Below are 20,103 nucleotides of genomic sequence, written 5' to 3' on the forward strand. Positions count from 1 at the left end.
GTGGCTCCTCTCCGATTCCAGAACTTATTGCCACAGAAATGTGAGGAACATGTGTTTTTTTTAGCCAACTTTTGAGGTTTGCAAAGGATTCTGGGTAACAGAACCTGGTCCGAGCCACACAAGTCACCCCATATTGGATTCCCCTAGGTCTCTAGTTTTCAGAAATGCACAGGTTTGGTAGGTTTCCCTAGGTGCCGGCTGAGCTAAAGGCCAAAATCTACAGGAAGGCACTTTGCAAAAAACACCTCTGTTTTCTTTCAAAAATTTGGATGTGTCCATGTTGCGCTTTGGGGCGTTTCCTGTCGCGGGCGCTAGGCCACCCACACAAGTGAGGTATCATTTTTATCGGGAGACTTGGGGGAACACTGGGTGGAAGGAAATTTGTGGCTCCTCTCATATTTCAGAACTTTCTGACACAGAAATGTGAGGAACATGTGTTTTTTTAGCAAAATTTTGAGGTTTGCAAAGGATTCTGGGTAACAGAACCTGGTCCGAGCCACACAAGTCACCCCATCTTGGATTCCCCTAGGTCTCTAGTTTTCAGAAATGCACAGGTTTGGTAGGTTTCCCTAGGTGCCAGCTGAGCTAGAGGCCAAAATCTACAGGTAGGCACTTTGCAAAAAACACCTCTGTTTTCTTTAAAAAATTTGGATGTGTCCACGTTGCGTTTTGGGGCGTTTCCGGTCGCGGGCGCTAGGCCTACCCACACAAGTGAGGTATCATTTTTATCGGGAGACTTGGGGGAACGCTTGGTGGAAGGAAATTTGTGGCTCCTCTCAGATTCTAGAACTTTCTGCCACAGAAATGTGAGGAACATGTGTTTGTTTAGCCAAATTTTGAGGTTTGCAAAGGATTCTGGGTAACAGAACCTGGTCCGAGCCACACAAGTCACCCCATCTTGGATTCCCCTAGGTCTCTAGTTTTCAGAAATGCACAGGTTTGGTAGGTTTCCCTAGGTGCCGGCTGAGCTAGAGGCCAAAATCTACAGGTAGGCACTTTGCAAAAAACACCTCTGTTTTCTTTCAAAAATTTGGATGTGTCCACGTTGCGCTTTGGGGCGTTTCCTGTCACGGGCGCTAGGCCTACCCACACAAGTGAGGTATCATTTTTATCGGGAGACTTGAGGGAACGCTGGGTGGAAGGAAATTTGTGGCTCCTCTCAGATTCCAGAACTTTCTGCCACAGAAATGTGAGGAACATGTGTTTTTTTAGCCAAATTTTGAGGTTTGCAAAGGATTCTGGGTAACAGAACCTAGTCCGAGCCACACAAGTCACCCCATCTTGGATTCCCCTAGGTCTCTAGTTTTCAGAAATGCACAGGTTTGGTAGGTTTCCTTAGGTGCCGGGTAAGCTAATGGCCAAAACCTACAGGTGGGCACTTTGCAAAAAACAGCATTTTTTTCCTTCAAAAAATGGGATGTGTCCACGTTGCGTTTTGGGGTGTCTCCTGTCGCAGCCGTTAGGCCTACCCACACAAGTGAGGTATCATTTTTATCGGGAGACTTGGGGGAACGCTGGGTGGAAGGAAATTTGTGGCTCCTCTCAGATTCCAGAACTTTCTGCCACAGAAATGTGAGGAACATGTGTTTTTTTTAGCCAACTTTTGAGGTTTGCAAAGGATTCTGGGTAACAGAACCTGGTCCGAGCCACACAAGTCACCCCATCTTGGATTCCCCTAGGTCTCTAGTTTTCAGAAATGCACAGGTTTGGTAGGTTTCCCTAGGTGCCGGCTGAGCTAGAGGCCAAAATCTACAGGTAGGCACTTTGCAAAAAACAGCTCTGTTTTCTTTCAAAAATTTGGATGTGTCCATGTTGCGCTTTGGGGTGTTTCCTGTCGTGGGCGCTAGGCCTACCCACACAAGTGAGGTATCATTTGTATCGGGAGACTTGGGGGAACGCTGGGTGGAAGGAAATTTGTGGCTCCTCTTAGATTCCAGAACTTTCTGCCACAGAAATGTGAGGAACATGTGTTTTTTTTAGCCAACTTTTGAGGTTTGCAAAGGATTCTGGGTAACAGAACCTGGTCCGAGCCACACAAGTCACCCCATATTGGATTCCCCTAGGTCTCTAGTTTTCAGAAATGCACAGGTTTGGTAGGTTTCCCTAGGTGCCGGCTGAGCTAAAGGCCAAAATCTACAGGAAGGCACTTTGCAAAAAACACCTTTGTTTTCTTTCAAAAATTTGGATGTGTCCATGTTGCGCTTTGGGGCGTTTCCTGTCGCGGGCGCTAGGCCTACCCACACAAGTGAGGTATAATTTTTATCGGGAGACTTGGGGGAACACTGGGTGGAAGGAAATTTGTGGCTCCTCTCATATTTCAGAACTTTCTGCCACAGAAATGTGAGGAACATGTGTTTTTTTATCAACATTTTGAGGTTTGCAAAGGATTCTGGGTAACAGAACCTGGTCCGAGCCACACAAGTCACCCCATCTTGGATTCCCCTAGGTCTCTAGTTTTCAGAAATGCACAGGTTTGGTAAGTTTCCCTAGGTGCCGGCTGAGCTAGAGGCCAAAATCTACAGGTAGGCACTTTGCAAAAAACACCTCTGTTTTCTTTCAAAAATTTCGATGTGTCCACGTTGCGTTTTGGGGCGTTTCCTGTCGCGGGCGCTAGGCCTACCCACACAAGTGAGGTATCATTTTTATCGGGAGACTTGGGGGAATGCTTGGTGGAAGGAAATTTGTGGCTCCTCTCAGATTCTAGAACTTTCTGCCACAGAAATGTGAGGAACATGTGTTTGTTTAGCCAAATTTTGAGGTTTGCAAAGGATTCTGGGTAACAGAACCTGGTCCTAGCCACACAAGTCACCCCATCTTGGATTCCCCTAGGTCTCTAGTTTTCAGAAATGCACAGGTTTGGTAGGTTTCCCTAGGTGCCGGCTGAGCTAGAGGCCAAAATCTACAGGTAGGCACTTTGCAAAAAACATCTCTGTTTTCTTTCAAAAATGTGGATGTGTCCACGTTGCGCTTTGGGGCGTTTCCTGACACGGGCGCTAGGCCTACCCACACAAGTGAGGTATCATTTTTATCGGGAGACTTGGGGGAACGCTTGGTGGAAGGAAATTTGTGGCTCCTCTCAGATTCTAGAACTTTCTGCCACAGAAATGTGAGGAACATGTGTTTGTTTAGCCAAATTTTGAGGTTTGCAAAGGATTCTGGGTAACAGAACCTGGTCCGAGCCACACAAGTCACCCCATCTTGGATTCCCCTAGGTCTCTAGTTTTCAGAAATGCACAGGTTTGGTAGGTTTCCCTAGGTGCCGGCTGAGCTAGAGGCCAAAATCTACAGGTAGGCACTTTGCAAAAAACACCTCTGTTTTCTTTCAAAAATTTGGATGTGTCCACGTTGCGCTTTGGGGCGTTTCCTGTCACGGGCGCTAGGCCTACCCACACAAGTGAGGTATCATTTTTATCGGGAGACTTGAGGGAACGCTGGGTGGAAGGAAATTTGTGGCTCCTCTCAGATTCCAGAACTTTCTGCCACAGAAATGTGAGGAACATGTGTTTTTTTAGCCAAATTTTGAGGTTTGCAAAGGATTCTGGGTAACAGAACCTAGTCCGAGCCACACAAGTCACCCCATCTTGGATTCCCCTAGGTCTCTAGTTTTCAGAAATGCACAGGTTTGGTAGGTTTCCCTAGGTGCCGGGTAAGCTAATGGCCAAAACCTACAGGTGGGCACTTTGCAAAAAACAGCATTTTTTTCCTTCAAAAAATGGGATGTGTCCACGTTGCGTTTTGGGGTGTCTCCTGTCGCAGCCGTTAGGCCTACCCACACAAGTGAGGTATCATTTTTATCGGGAGACTTGGGGGAACGCTGGGTGGAAGGAAATTTGTGGCTCCTCTCAGATTCCAGAACTTTCTGCCACAGAAATGTGAGGAACATGTGTTTTTTTTAGCCAACTTTTGAGGTTTGCAAAGGATTCTGGGTAACAGAACCTGGTCCGAGCCACACAAGTCACCCGTCTTGGATTCCCCTAGGTCTCTAGTTTTCAGAAATGCACAGGTTTGGTAGGTTTCCCTAGGTGCCGGCTGAGCTAGAGGCCAAAATCTACAGGTAGGCACTTTGCAAAAAACAGCTCTGTTTTCTTTCAAAAATTTGGATGTGTCCATGTTGCGCTTTGGGGTGTTTCCTGTCGTGGGCGCTAGGCCTACCCACACAAGTGAGGTATCATTTGTATCGGGAGACTTGGGGGAACGCTGGGTGGAAGGAAATTTGTGGCTCCTCTTAGATTCCAGAACTTTCTGCCACAGAAATGTGAGGAACATGTGTTTTTTTTAGCCAACTTTTGAGGTTTGCAAAGGATTCTGGGTAACAGAACCTGGTCCGAGCCACACAAGTCACCCCATATTGGATTCCCCTAGGTCTCTAGTTTTCAGAAATGCACAGGTTTGGTAGGTTTCCCTAGGTGCCGGCTGAGCTAAAGGCCAAAATCTACAGGAAGGCACTTTGCAAAAAACACCTCTGTTTTCTTTCAAAAATTTGGATGTGTCCATGTTGCGCTTTGGGGCGTTTCCTGTCGCGGGCGCTAGGCCTACCCACACAAGTGAGGTATAATTTTTATCGGGAGACTTGGGGGAACACTGGGTGGAAGGAAATTTGTGGCTCCTCTCATATTTCAGAACTTTCTGCCACAGAAATGTGAGGAACATGTGTTTTTTTAGCAACATTTTGAGGTTTGCAAAGGATTCTGGGTAACAGAACCTGGTCCGAGCCACACAAGTCACCCCATCTTGGATTCCCCTAGGTCTCTAGTTTTCAGAAATGCACAGGTTTGGTAAGTTTCCCTAGGTGCCGGCTGAGCTAGAGGCCAAAATCTACAGGTAGGCACTTTGCAAAAAACACCTCTGTTTTCTTTCAAAAATTTCGATGTGTCCACGTTGCGTTTTGGGGCGTTTCCTGTCGCGGGCGCTAGGCCTACCCACACAAGTGAGGTATCATTTTTATCGGGAGACTTGGGGGAATGCTTGGTGGAAGGAAATTTGTGGCTCCTCTCAGATTCTAGAACTTTCTGCCACAGAAATGTGAGGAACATGTGTTTGTTTAGCCAAATTTTGAGGTTTGCAAAGGATTCTGGGTAACAGAACCTGGTCCTAGCCACACAAGTCACCCCATCTTGGATTCCCCTAGGTCTCTAGTTTTCAGAAATGCACAGGTTTGGTAGGTTTCCCTAGGTGCCGGCTGAGCTAGAGGCCAAAATCTACAGGTAGGCACTTTGCAAAAAACATCTCTGTTTTCTTTCAAAAATGTGGATGTGTCCACGTTGCGCTTTGGGGCGTTTCCTGACACGGGCGCTAGGCCTACCCACACAAGTGAGGTATCATTTTTATCGGGAGACTTGGGGGAACGCTGGGTGGAAGGACATTTGTGGCTCCTCTCAGATTCTAGAACTTTCTGCCACAGAAATGTGAGGAACATGTGTTTGTTTAGCCAAATTTTGAGGTTTGCAAAGGATTCTGGGTAACAGAACCTGGTCCGAGCCACACAAGTCACCCCATCTTGGATTCCCCTAGGTCTCTAGTTTTCAGAAATGCACAGGTTTGGTAGGTTTCCCTAGGTGCCGGCTGAGCTAGAGGCCAAAATCTACAGGTAGGCACTTTGCAAAAAACATCTCTGTTTTCTTTCAAAAATGTGGATGTGTCCACGTTGCGCTTTGGGCGTTTCCTGATGCGGGCGCTAGGCCTACCCACACAAGTGAGGTATCATTTTTATCGGGAGACTTGGGGGAACGTTGGGTGGAAGGAAATTTGTGGCTCCTCTCAGATTCCAGAACTTTCTGCCACAGAAATGTGAGGAACATGTGTTTTTTTAGCCAAATTTTGAGGTTTGCAAAGGATTCTGGGTAACAGAACCTGGTCCGAGCCACACAAGTCACCCCATCTTGGATTCCCCTAGGTCTCTAGTTTTCAGAAATGCACAGGTTTAGTAGGTTTCCCTAGGTGCCGGCTGAGCTAGAGGCCAAAATCTACAGGTAGGCACTTTGCAAAAAACAGCTCTGTTTTCTTTCAAAAATTTGGATGTGTCCATGTTGCGCTTTGGGGCGTTTCCTGTCGCGGGCGCTAGGCCTACCCACACAAGTGAGGTATCATTTGTATCGGGAGACTTGGGGGAACGCTGGGTGGAAGGAAATTTGTGGCTCCTCTCAGATTCCAGAACTTTCTGCCACAGAAATGTGAGGAACATGTGTTTTTTTTAGCCAACTTTTGAGGTTTGCAAAGGATTCTGGGTAACAGAGCCTGGTCCGAGCCACACAAGTCACCCCATATTGGATTCCCCTAGGTCTCTAGTTTTCAGAAATGCACAGGTTTGGTAGGTTTCCCTAGGTGCCGGCTGAGCTAAAGGCCAAAATCTACAGGAAGGCACTTTGCAAAAAACACCTCTGTTTTCTTTAAAAAATTTGGATGTGTCCATGTTGCGCTTTGGGGCGTTTCCTGTCGCGGGCGCTAGGCCTACCCACACAAGTGAGGTATCATTTTTATCAGGAGACTTGGGGGAACACTGGGTGGAAGGAAATTTGTGGCTCCTCTCATATTTCAGAACTTTCTGCCACAGAAATGTGAGGAACATGTGTTTTTTTAGCAAAATTTTGAGGTTTGCAAAGGATTCTGGTTAACAGAACCTGGTCCGAGCCACACAAGTCACCCCATCTTGGATTCCCCTAGGTCTCTAGTTTTCAGAAATGCACAGGTTTGGTAGGTTTCCCTAGGTGCCGGCTGAGCTAGAGGCCAAAATCAACAGGTAGGCACTTTGCAAAAAACACCTCTGTTTTCTTTCAAAAATTTGGATGTGTCCACGTTGCGTTTTGGGGCGTTTCCTGTCGCCGGCGCTAGGCCTACCCACACAAGTGAGGTATCATTTTTATCGGGAGACTTGGGGGAACGTTTGGTGGAAGGAAATTTGTGGCTCCTCTCAGATTCTAGAACTTTCTGCCACAGAAATGTGAGGAACATGTGTTTGTTTAGCCAAATTTTGAGGTTTGCAAAGGATTCTGGGTAACAGAACCTGGTCCGAGCCACACAAGTCACCCCATCTTGGATTCCCCTAGGTCTCTAGTTTTCAGAAATGCACAGGTTTGGTAGGTTTCCCTAGGTGCCGGCTGAGCTAGAGGCCAAAATCTACAGGTAGGCACTTTGCAAAAAACATCTCCGTTTTCTTTCAAAAATGTGGATGTGTCCACGTTGCGCTTTGGGGCGTTTCATGACGCGGGCGCTAGGCCTACCCACACAAGTGAGGTATCATTTTTATCGGGAGACTTGGGGGAACGCTGGGTGGAAGGAAATTTGTGGCTCCTCTCAGATTCTAGAACTTTCTGCCACAGAAATGTGAGGAACATGTGTTTTTTTTAGCCAACTTTTGAGGTTTGCAAAGGATTCTGGGTAACAGAACCTGGTCCGAGCCACACAAGTCACCCCATCTTGGATTCCCCTAGGTCTCCAGTTTTCAGAAATGCACAGGTTTGGTAGGTTTCCCTAGGTGCCGGCTGAGCTAAAGGCCAAAATCTACAGGAAGGCACTTTGCAAAAAACACCTCTGTTTTCTTTCAAAAATTTGGATGTGTCCATGTTGCGCTTTGGGGCGTTTCCTGTCGCGGGCGCTAGGCCTACCCACACAAGTGAGGTATAATTTTTATCGGGAGACTTGGGGGAACACTGGGTGGAAGGAAATTTGTGGCTCCTCTCATATTTCAGAACTTTCTGCCACAGAAATGTGAGGAACATGTGTTTTTTTAGCAACATTTTGAGGTTTGCAAAGGATTCTGGGTAACAGAACCTGGTCCGAGCCACACAAGTCACCCCATCTTGGATTCCCCTAGGTCTCTAGTTTTCAGAAATGCACAGGTTTGGTAAGTTTCCCTAGGTTCCGGCTGAGCTAGAGGCCAAAATCTACAGGTAGGCACTTTGCAAAAAACACCTCTGTTTTCTTTCAAAAATTTCGATGTGTCGACGTTGCGTTTTGGGGCGTTTCCTGTCGCGGGCGCTAGGCCTACCCACACAAGTGAGGTATCATTTTTATCGGGAGACTTGGGGGAATGCTTGGTGGAAGGAAATTTGTGGCTCCTCTCAGATTCTAGAACTTTCTGCCACAGAAATGTGAGGAACATGTGTTTGTTTAGCCAAATTTTGAGGTTTGCAAAGGATTCTGGGTAACAGAACCTGGTCCTAGCCACACAAGTCACCCCATCTTGGATTCCCCTAGGTCTCTAGTTTTCAGAAATGCACAGGTTTGGTAGGTTTCCCTAGGTGCCGGCTGAGCTAGAGGCCAAAATCTACAGGTAGGCACTTTGCAAAAAACATCTCTGTTTTCTTTCAAAAATGTGGATGTGTCCACGTTGCGCTTTGGGGCGTTTCCTGACACGGGCGCTAGGCCTACCCACACAAGTGAGGTATCATTTTTATCGGGAGACTTGGGGGAACGCTGGGTGGAAGGACATTTGTGGCTCCTCTCAGATTCTAGAACTTTCTGCCACAGAAATGTGAGGAACATGTGTTTGTTTAGCCAAATTTTGAGGTTTGCAAAGGATTCTGGGTAACAGAACCTGGTCCGAGCCACACAAGTCACCCCATCTTGGATTCCCCTAGGTCTCTAGTTTTCAGAAATGCACAGGTTTGGTAGGTTTCCCTAGGTGCCGGCTGAGCTAGAGGCCAAAATCTACAGGTAGGCACTTTGCAAAAAACATCTCTGTTTTCTTTCAAAAATGTGGATGTGTCCACGTTGCGCTTTGGGCGTTTCCTGATGCGGGCGCTAGGCCTACCCACACAAGTGAGGTATCATTTTTATCGGGAGACTTGGGGGAACGTTGGGTGGAAGGAAATTTGTGGCTCCTCTCAGATTCCAGAACTTTCTGCCACAGAAATGTGAGGAACATGTGTTTTTTTAGCCAAATTTTGAGGTTTGCAAAGGATTCTGGGTAACAGAACCTGGTCCGAGCCACACAAGTCACCCCATCTTGGATTCCCCTAGGTCTCTAGTTTTCAGAAATGCACAGGTTTGGTAGGTTTCCCTAGGTGCCGGCTGAGCTAGAGGCCAAAATCTACAGGTAGGCACTTTGCAAAAAACAGCTCTGTTTTCTTTCAAAAATTTGGATGTGTCCATGTTGCGCTTTGGGGCGTTTCCTGTCGCGGGCGCTAGGCCTACCCACACAAGTGAGGTATCATTTGTATCGGGAGACTTGGGGGAACGCTGGGTGGAAGGAAATTTGTGGCTCCTCTCAGATTCCAGAACTTTCTGCCACAGAAATGTGAGGAACATGTGTTTTTTTTAGCCAACTTTTGAGGTTTGCAAAGGATTCTGGGTAACAGAGCCTGGTCCGAGCCACACAAGTCACCCCATATTGGATTCCCCTAGGTCTCTAGTTTTCAGAAATGCACAGGTTTGGTAGGTTTCCCTAGGTGCCGGCTGAGCTAAAGGCCAAAATCTACAGGAAGGCACTTTGCAAAAAACACCTCTGTTTTCTTTAAAAAATTTGGATGTGTCCATGTTGCGCTTTGGGGCGTTTCCTGTCGCGGGCGCTAGGCCTACCCACACAAGTGAGGTATCATTTTTATCAGGAGACTTGGGGGAACACTGGGTGGAAGGAAATTTGTGGCTCCTCTCATATTTCAGAACTTTCTGCCACAGAAATGTGAGGAACATGTGTTTTTTTAGCAAAATTTTGAGGTTTGCAAAGGATTCTGGTTAACAGAACCTGGTCCGAGCCACACAAGTCACCCCATCTTGGATTCCCCTAGGTCTCTAGTTTTCAGAAATGCACAGGTTTGGAAGGTTTCCCTAGGTGCCGGCTGAGCTAGAGGCCAAAATCAACAGGTAGGCACTTTGCAAAAAACACCTCTGTTTTCTTTCAAAAATTTGGATGTGTCCACGTTGCGTTTTGGGGCGTTTCCTGTCGCCGGCGCTAGGCCTACCCACACAAGTGAGGTATCATTTTTATCGGGAGACTTGGGGGAACGTTTGGTGGAAGGAAATTTGTGGCTCCTCTCAGATTCTAGAACTTTCTGCCACAGAAATGTGAGGAACATGTGTTTGTTTAGCCAAATTTTGAGGTTTGCAAAGGATTCTGGGTAACAGAACCTGGTCCGAGCCACACAAGTCACCCCATCTTGGATTCCCCTAGGTCTCTAGTTTTCAGAAATGCACAGGTTTGGTAGGTTTCCCTAGGTGCCGGCTGAGCTAGAGGCCAAAATCTACAGGTAGGCACTTTGCAAAAAACATCTCCGTTTTCTTTCAAAAATGTGGATGTGTCCACGTTGCGCTTTGGGGCGTTTCATGACGCGGGCGCTAGGCCTACCCACACAAGTGAGGTATCATTTTTATCGGGAGACTTGGGGGAACGCTGGGTGGAAGGAAATTTGTGGCTCCTCTCAGATTCTAGAACTTTCTGCCACAGAAATGTGAGGAACATGTGTTTTTTTTAGCCAACTTTTGAGGTTTGCAAAGGATTCTGGGTAACAGAACCTGGTCCGAGCCACACAAGTCACCCCATATTGGATTCCCCTAGGTCTCTAGTTTTCAGAAATGCACAGGTTTGGTAGGTTTCCCTAGGTGCCGGCTGAGCTAAAGGCCAAAATCTACAGGAAGGCACTTTGCAAAAAACACCTCTGTTTTCTTTCAAAAATTTGGATGTGTCCATGTTGCGCTTTGGGGCGTTTCCTGTCGCGGGCGCTAGGCCTACCCACACAAGTGAGGTATCATTTTTATCGGGAGACTTGGGGGAACACTGGGTGGAAGGAAATTTGTGGCTCCTCTCATATTTCAGAACTTTCTGCCACAGAAATGTGAGGAACATGTGTTTTTTTAGCAACATTTTGAGGTTTGCAAAGGATTCTGGGTAACAGAACCTGGTCCGAGCCACACAAGTCACCCCATCTTGGATTCCCCTAGGTCTCTAGTTTTCAGAAATGCACAGGTTTGGTAGGTTTCCCTAGGTGCCGGCTGAGCTAGAGGCCAAAATCTACAGGTAGGCACTTTGCAAAAAACATCTCCGTTTTCTTTCAAAAATGTGGATGTGTCCACGTTGCGCTTTGGGGCGTTTCATGACGCGGGCGCTAGGCCTACCCACACAAGTGAGGTATCATTTTTATCGGGAGACTTGGGGGAACGCTGGGTGGAAGGAAATTTGTGGCTCCTCTCAGATTCTAGAACTTTCTGCCACAGAAATGTGAGGAACATGTGTTTTTTTTAGCCAACTTTTGAGGTTTGCAAAGGATTCTGGGTAACAGAACCTGGTCCGAGCCACACAAGTCACCCCATATTGGATTCCCCTAGGTCTCTAGTTTTCAGAAATGCACAGGTTTGGTAGGTTTCCCTAGGTGCCGGCTGAGCTAAAGGCCAAAATCTACAGGAAGGCACTTTGCAAAAAACACCTCTGTTTTCTTTCAAAAATTTGGATGTGTCCATGTTGCGCTTTGGGGCGTTTCCTGTCGCGGGCGCTAGGCCTACCCACACAAGTGAGATATCATTTTTATCGGGAGACTTGGGGGATCACTGGGTGGAAGGAAATTTGTGGCTCCTCTCATATTTCAGAACTTTCTGCCACAGAAATGTGAGGAACATGTGTTTTTTTAGCAACATTTTGAGGTTTGCAAAGGATTCTGGGTAACAGAACCTGGTCCGAGCCACACAAGTCACCCCATCTTGGATTCCCCTAGGTCTCTAGTTTTCAGAAATGCACAGGTTTGGTAGGTTTCCCTAGGTGCCGGCTGAGCTAGAGGCCAAAATCTACAGGTAGGCACTTTGCAAAAAACACCTCTGTTTTCTTTCAAAAATTTCGATGTGTCCACATTGCGTTTTGGGGCGTTTCCTGTCGCGGGCGCTAGGCCTACCCACACAAGTGAGGTATCATTTTTATCGGGAGACTTGGGGGAATGCTTGGTGGAAGGAAATTTGTGGCTCCTCTCAGATTCTAGAACTTTCTGCCACAGAAATGTGAGGAACATGTGTTTATTTAGCCAAATTTTGAGGTTTGCAAAGGATTCTGGGTAACAGAACCTGGTCCTAGCCACACAAGTCACCCCATCTTGGATTCCCCTAGGTCTCTAGTTTTCAGAAATGCACAGGTTTGGTAGGTTTCCCTAGGTGCCGGCTGAGCTAGAGGCCAAAATCTACAGGTAGGCACTTTGCAAAAAACATCTCTGTTTTCTTTCAAAAATGTGGATGTGTCCACGTTGCGCTTTGGGGCGTTTCCTGACGCGGGCGCTAGGCCTACCCACACAAGTGAGGTATCATTTTTATCGGGAGACTTGGGGGAACGCTGGGTGGAAGGAAATTTGTGGCTCCTCTCAGATTCTAGAACTTTCTGCCACAGAAATGTGAGGAACATGTGTTTGTTTAGCCAGATTTTGAGGTTTGCAAAGGATTCTGGGTAACAGAACCTGGTCCGAGCCACACAAGTCACCCCATCTTGGATTCCCCTAGGTCTCTAATTTTCAGAAATGCACAGGTTTGGTAGGTTTCCCTAGGTGCCGGCTGAGCTAGAGGCCAAAATCTACAGGTAGGCACTTTGCAAAAAACATCTCTGTTTTCTTTCAAAAATGTGGATGTGTCCACGTTGCGCTTTGGGCGTTTCCTGATGCGGGCGCTAGGCCTACCCACACAAGTGAGGTATCATTTTTATCGGGAGACTTGGGGGAACGTTGGGTGGAAGGAAATTTGTGGCTCCTCTCAGATTCCAGAACTTTCTGCCACAGAAATGTGAGGAACATGTGTTTTTTTAGCCAAATTTTGAGGTTTGCAAAGGATTCTGGGTAACAGAACCTGGTCCGAGCCACACAAGTCACCCCATCTTGGATTCCCCTAGGTCTCTAGTTTTCAGAAATGCACAGGTTTGGTAGGTTTCCCTAGGTGCCGGCTGAGCTAGAGGCCAAAATCTACAGGTAGGCACTTTGCAAAAAACAGCTCTGTTTTCTTTCAAAAATTTGGATGTGTCCATGTTGCGCTTTGGGGCGTTTCCTGTCGCGGGCGCTAGGCCTACCCACACAAGTGAGGTATCATTTGTATCGGGAGACTTGGGGGAACGCTGGGTGGAAGGAAATTTGTGGCTCCTCTCAGATTCCAGAACTTTCTGCCACAGAAATGTGAGGAACATGTGTTTTTTTTAGCCAACTTTTGAGGTTTGCAAAGGATTCTGGGTAACAGAGCCTGGTCAGAGCCACACAAGTCACCCCATATTGGATTCCCCTAGGTCTCTAGTTTTCAGAAATGCACAGGTTTGGTAGGTTTCCCTAGGTGCCGGCTGAGCTAAAGGACAAAATCTACAGGAAGGCACTTTGCAAAAAACACCTCTGTTTTCTTTAAAAAATTTGGATGTGTCCATGTTGCGCTTTGGGGCGTTTCCTGTCGCGGGCGCTAGGCCTACCCACACAAGTGAGGTATCATTTTTATCAGGAGACTTGGGGGAACACTGGGTGGAAGGAAATTTGTGGCTCCTCTCATATTTCAGAACTTTCTGCCACAGAAATGTGAGGAACATGTGTTTTTTTAGCAAAATTTTGAGGTTTGCAAAGGATTCTGGTTAACAGAACCTGGTCCGAGCCACACAAGTCACCCCATCTTGGATTCCCCTAGGTCTCTAGTTTTCAGAAATGCACAGGTTTGGTAGGTTTCCCTAGGTGCCGGCTGAGCTAGAGGCCAAAATCAACAGGTAGGCACTTTGCAAAAAACACCTCTGTTTTCTTTCAAAAATTTGGATGTGTCCACGTTGCGTTTTGGGGCGTTTCCTGTCGCCGGCGCTAGGCCTACCCACACAAGTGAGGTATCATTTTTATCGGGAGACTTGGGGGAACGTTTGGTGGAAGGAAATTTGTGGCTCCTCTCAGATTCTAGAACTTTCTGCCACAGAAATGTGAGGAACATGTGTTTGTTTAGCCAAATTTTGAGGTTTGCAAAGGATTCTGGGTAACAGAACCTGGTCCGAGCCACACAAGTCACCCCATCTTGGATTCCCCTAGGTCTCTAGTTTTCAGAAATGCACAGGTTTGGTAGGTTTCCCTAGGTGCCGGCTGAGCTAGAGGCCAAAATCTACAGGTAGGCACTTTGCAAAAAACTTCTCCGTTTTCTTTCAAAAATGTGGATGTGTCCACGTTGCGCTTTGGGGCGTTTCATGACGCGGGCGCTAGGCCTACCCACACAAGTGAGGTATCATTTTTATCGGGAGACTTGGGGGAACGCTGGGTGGAAGGAAATTTGTGGCTCCTCTCAGATTCTAGAACTTTCTGCCACAGAAATGTGAGGAACATGTGTTTGTTTAGCCAAATTTTGAGGTTTGCAAAGGATTCTGGGTAACAGAACCTGGTCCGAGCCACACAAGTCACCCCATCTTGGATTCCCCTAGGTCTCTAGTTTTCAGAAATGCACAGGTTTGGTAGGTTTCCCTAGGTGCCGGCTGAGCTAGAAGCCAAAATCTACAGGTAGGCACTTTGCAAAAAACATCTCTGTTTTCTTTCAAAAATGTGGATGTGTCCACGTTGCGCTTTGGGGCGTTTCCTGACGCGGGCGCTAGGCCTACCCACACAAGTGAGGTATCATTTTTATCGGGAGACTTGGGGGAACGTTGGGTGGAAGGAAATTTGTGGCTCCTCTCAGATTCCAGAACTTTCTGCCACAGAAATGTGAGGAACATGTGTTTTTTTAGCCAAATTTTGAGGTTTGCAAAGGATTCTGGGTAACAGAACCTGGTCCGAGCCACACAAGTCACCCCATCTTGGATTCCCCTAGGACTCTAGTTTTCAGAAATGCACAGGTTTGGTAGGTTTCCCTAGGTGCCGGCTGAGCTAGAGGCCAAAATCTACAGGTAGGCACTTTACAAAAAACAGCTCTGTTTTCTTTCAAAAATTTGGATGTGTCCACGTTGCGCTTTGGGGCGTTTCCTGTCGCGGGCGCTAGGCCTACCCACACAAGTGAGGTATCATTTTTGTCGGGAGACTTGGGGGAACGCTGGGTGGAAGGAAATTTGTGGCTCCTCTCAGATTCTGGAACTTTCTGCCACAGAAATGTGAGGAACATGTGTTTGTTTAGCGAAATTTTGAGGTTTGCAAAGGATTCTGGGTAACAGAACCTGGTCCGAGCCACACAAGTCACCCCATCTTGGATTCCCCTAGGTCTCTAGTTTTCAGAAATGCACAGGTTTGGTAGGTTTCCCTAGGTGCCGGCTGAGCTAGAGGCCAAAATCTACAGGTAGGCACTTTGCAAAAAACACCTCTGTTTTCTTTCAAAAATTTGGATGTGTCCACATTGCGCTTTGGGGCGTTTCCTGTCACGGGCGCTAGGCCTACCCACACAAGTGAGGTATCATTTTTATCGGGAGACTTGAGGGAACGCTGGGTGGAAGGAAATTTGTGGCTCCTCTCAGATTCCAGAACTTTCTGCCACAGAAATGTGAGGAACATGTGTTTTTTTAGGCAAATTTTGAGGTTTGCAAAGGATTCTGGGTAACAGAACCTAGTCCGAGCCACACAAGTCACCCCATCTTGGATTCCCCTAGGTCTCTAGTTTTCAGAAATGCACAGGTTTGGTAGGTTTCCCTAGGTGCCGGGTAAGCTAATGGCCAAAATCTACAGGTAGGCACTTTGCAAAAAACAGCATTTTTTTCTTTCAAAAAATGGGATGTGTCCACGTTGCGTTTTGGGGCGTTTCCTGTCGCAGCCGTTAGGCCTACCCACACAAGTGAGGTATCATTTTTATCGGGAGACTTGGGGGAACGTTTGGTGGAAGGAAATTTGTGGCTCCTCTCAGATTCTAGAACTTTCTGCCACAGAAATGTGAGGAACATGTGTTTGTTTAGCCAAATTTTGAGGTTTGCAAAGGATTCTGGGTAACAGAACCTGGTCCGAGCCACACAAGTCACCCCATCTTGGATTCCCCTAGGTCTCTAGTTTTCAGAAATGCACAGGTTTGGTAGGTTTCCCTAGGTGCCGGCTGAGCTAGAGGCCAAAATCTACAGGTAGGCACTTTACAAAAAACAGCTCTGTTTTCTTTCAAAAATTTGGATGTGTCCACGTTGCGCTTTGGGGCGTTTCCTGTCGCGGGCGCTAGGCCTACCCACACAAGTGAGGTATCATTTTTGTCGGGAGACTTGGGGGAACGCTGGGTGGAAGGAAATTTGTGGCTCCTCTCAGATTCTAGAACTTTCTGCCACAGAAATGTGAGGAACATGTGTTTGTTTAGCGAAATTTTGAGGTTTGCAAAGGATTCTGGGTAACAGAACCTGGTCCGAGCCACACAAGTCACCCCATCTTGGATTCCCCTAGGTCTCTAGTTTTCAGAAATGCACAGGTTTGGTAGGTTTCCCTAGGTGCCGGCTGAGCTAGAGGCCAAAATCTACAGGTAGGCACTTTGCAAAAAACACCTCTGTTTTCTTTCAAAAATTTGGATGTGTCCACGTTGCGCTTTGGGGCGTTTCCTGTCACGGGCGCTAGGCCTACCCACACAAGTGAGGTATCATTTTTATCGGGAGACTTGAGGGAACGCTGGGTGGAAGGAAATTTGTGGCTCCTCTCAGATTCCAGAACTTTCTGCCACAGAAATGTGAGGAACATGTGTTTTTTTAGGCAAATTTTGAGGTTTGCAAATGATTCTGGGTAACAGAACCTAGTCCGAGCCACACAAGTCACCCCATCTTGGATTCCCCTAGGTCTCTAGTTTTCAGAAATGCACAGGTTTGGTAGGTTTCCCTAGGTGCCGGGTAAGCTAATGGCCAAAATCTACAGGTAGGCACTTTGCAAAAAACAGCATTTTTTTCTTTCAAAAAATGGGATGTGTCCACGTTGCGTTTTGGGGCGTTTCCTGTCGCAGCCGTTAGGCCTACCCACACAAGTGAGGTATCATTTTTATCGGGAGACTTGGGGGAACGTTTGGTGGAAGGAAATTTGTGGCTCCTCTCAGATTCTGGAACTTTCTGCCACAGAAATGTGAGGAACATGTGTTTGTTTAGCCAAATTTTGAGGTTTGCAAAGGATTCTGGGTAACAGAACCTGGTCCGAGCCACACAAGTCACCCCATCTTGGATTCCCCTAGGTCTCTAGTTTTCAGAAATGCACAGGTTTGGTAGGTTTCCCTAGGTGCCGGCTGAGCTAGAGGCCAAAATCTACAGGTAGGCACTTTGCAAAAAACATCTCTGTTTTCTTTCAAAAATGTGGATGTGTCCACGTTGCGCTTTGGGGCGTTTCCTGACGCGGGCGCTAGGCCTACCCACACAAGTGAGGTATCATTTTTATCGGGAGACTTGGGGGAACGTTGGGTGGAAGGAAATTTGTGGCTCCTCTCAGATTCCAGAACTTTCTGCCACAGAAATGTGAGGAACATGTGTTTGTTTAGCCAAATTTTGAGGTTTGCAAAGGATTCTGGGTAACAGAACCTGGTCCGAGCCACACAAGTCACCCCATCTTGGATTCCCCTAGGTCTCTAGTTTTCAGAAATGCACAGGTTTGGTAGGTTTCCCTAGGTGCCGGCTGAGCTAGAGGCCAAAAACTACAGGTGGGCACTTTGCAAAAAACACCTCTGTTTTCTTTCAAAAATTTGGATGTGTCCACGTTGCGCTTTGGGGCGTTTCCTGTCACGGGCGCTAGGCCTACCCACACAAGTGAGGTATCATTTGTATCGGGAGACTTGAGGGCACGCTGGGTGGAAGGAAATTTGTGGCTCCTCTCAGATTCCAGAACTTTCTGCCACAGAAATGTGAGGAACATGTGTTTTTTTAGCCAAATTTTGAGGTTTGCAAAGGATTCTGGGTAACAGAACCTAGTCCGAGCCACACAAGTCACCCCATCTTGGATTCCCCTAGGTCTCTAGTTTTCAGAAATGCACAGGTTTGGTAGGTTTCCCTAGGTGCCGGGTAAGCTAATGGCCAAAATCTACAGGTAGGCACTTTGCAAAAAACAGCATTTTTTTCTTTCAAAAAATGGGATGTGTCCACGTTGCGTTTTGGGGTGTCTCCTGTCGCAGCCGTTAGGCCTACCCACACAAGTGAGGTATCATTTTTATCGGGAGACTTGGGGGAACGGTGGGTGGAAGGAAATTTGTGGCTCCTCTCAGATTCCAGAACTTTCTGCCACAGAAATGTGAGGAACATGTGTTTTTTTTAGCCAACTTTTGAGGTTTGCAAAGGATTCTGGGTAACAGAACCTGGTCCGAGCCACACAAGTCACCCCATCTTGGATTCCCCTAGGTCTCTAGTTTTCAGAAATGCACAGGTTTAGTAGGTTTCCCTAGGTGCCGGCTGAGCTAGAGGCCAAAATCTACAGGTAGGCACTTTGCAAAAAACAGCTCTGTTTTCTTTCAAAAATTTGGATGTGTCCATGTTGCGCTTTGGGGTGTTTCCTGTCGTGGGCGCTAGGCCTACCCACACAAGTGAGGTATCATTTGTATCGGGAGACTTGGGGGAACGCTGGGTGGAAGGAAATTTGTGGCTCCTCTCCGATTCCAGAACTTATTGCCACAGAAATGTGAGGAACATGTGTTTTTTTTAGCCAACTTTTGAGGTTTGCAAAGGATTCTGGGTAACAGAACCTGGTCCGAGCCACACAAGTCACCCCATATTGGATTCCCCTAGGTCTCTAGTTTTCAGAAATGCACAGGTTTGGTAGGTTTCCCTAGGTGCCGGCTGAGCTAAAGGCCAAAATCTACAGGAAGGCACTTTGCAAAAAACACCTCTGTTTTCTTTCAAAAATTTGGATGTGTCCATGTTGCGCTTTGGGGCGTTTCCTGTCGCGGGCGCTAGGCCTACCCACACAAGTGAGGTATCATTTTTATCGGGAGACTTGGGGGAACACTGGGTGGAAGGAAATTTGTGGCTCCTCTCATATTTCAGAACTTTCTGACACAGAAATGTTAGGAACATGTGTTTTTTTAGCAAAATTTTGAGGTTTGCAAAGGATTCTGGGTAACAGAACCTGGTCCGAGCCACACAAGTCACCCCATCTTGGATTCCCCTAGGTCTCTAGTTTTCAGAAATGCACAGGTTTGGTAGGTTTCCCTAGGTGCCGGCTGAGCTAGAGGCCAAAATCTACAGGTAGGCACTTTGCAAAAAACAGCTCTGTTTTCTTTCAAAAATTTGGATGTGTCCATGTTGCGCTTTGGGGTGTTTCCTGTCGTGGGCGCTAGGCCTACCCACACAAGTGAGGTATCATTTGTATCGGGAGACTTGGGGGAACGCTGGGTGGAAGGAAATTTGTGGCTCCTCTCAGATTCCAGAACTTATTGCCACAGAAATGTGAGGAACATGTGTTTTTTTTAGCCAACTTTTGAGGTTTGCAAAGGATTCTGGGTAACAGAACCTGGTCCGAGCCACACAAGTCACCCCATATTGGATTCCCCTAGGTCTCTAGTTTTCAGAAATGCACAGGTTTGGTAGGTTTCCCTAGGTGCCGGCTGAGCTAAAGGCCAAAATCTACAGGAAGGCACTTTGCAAAAAACACCTCTGTTTTCTTTAAAAAATTTGGATGTGTCCATGTTGCGCTTTGGGGCGTTTCCTGTCGCGGGCACTAGGCCTACCCACACAAGTGAGGTATCATTTGTATCGGGAGACTTGGGGGAACGCTGGGTGGAAGGAAATTTTTGGCTCCTCTCCGATTACAGAACTTATTGCCACAGAAATGTGAGGAACATGTGTTTTTTTTAGCCAACTTTTGAGGTTTGCAAAGGATTCTGGGTAACAGAACCTGGTCCGAGCCACACAAGTCACCCCATATTGGATTCCCCTAGGTCTCTAGTTTTCAGAAATGCACAGGTTTGGTAGGTTTCCCTAGGTGCCGGCTGAGCTAAAGGCCAAAATCTACAGGAAGGCACTTTGCAAAAAACACCTCTGTTTTCTTTCAAAAATTTGGATGTGTCCATGTTGCGCTTTGGGGCGTTTCCTGTCGCGGGCGCTAGGCCACCCACACAAGTGAGGTATCATTTTTATCGGGAGACTTGGGGGAACACTGGGTGGAAGGAAATTTGTGGCTCCTCTCATATTTCAGAACTTTCTGACACAGAAATGTGAGGAACATGTGTTTTTTTAGCAAAATTTTGAGGTTTGCAAAGGATTCTGGGTAACAGAACCTGGTCCGAGCCACACAAGTCACCCCATCTTGGATTCCCCTAGGTCTCTAGTTTTCAGAAATGCACAGGTTTGGT

The sequence above is a fragment of the Pleurodeles waltl genome, chromosome 2_2 (genome assembly GCF_031143425.1).
Source record: "Pleurodeles waltl isolate 20211129_DDA chromosome 2_2, aPleWal1.hap1.20221129, whole genome shotgun sequence".
Taxonomy (NCBI): Eukaryota; Metazoa; Chordata; class Amphibia; order Caudata; family Salamandridae; genus Pleurodeles; species Pleurodeles waltl.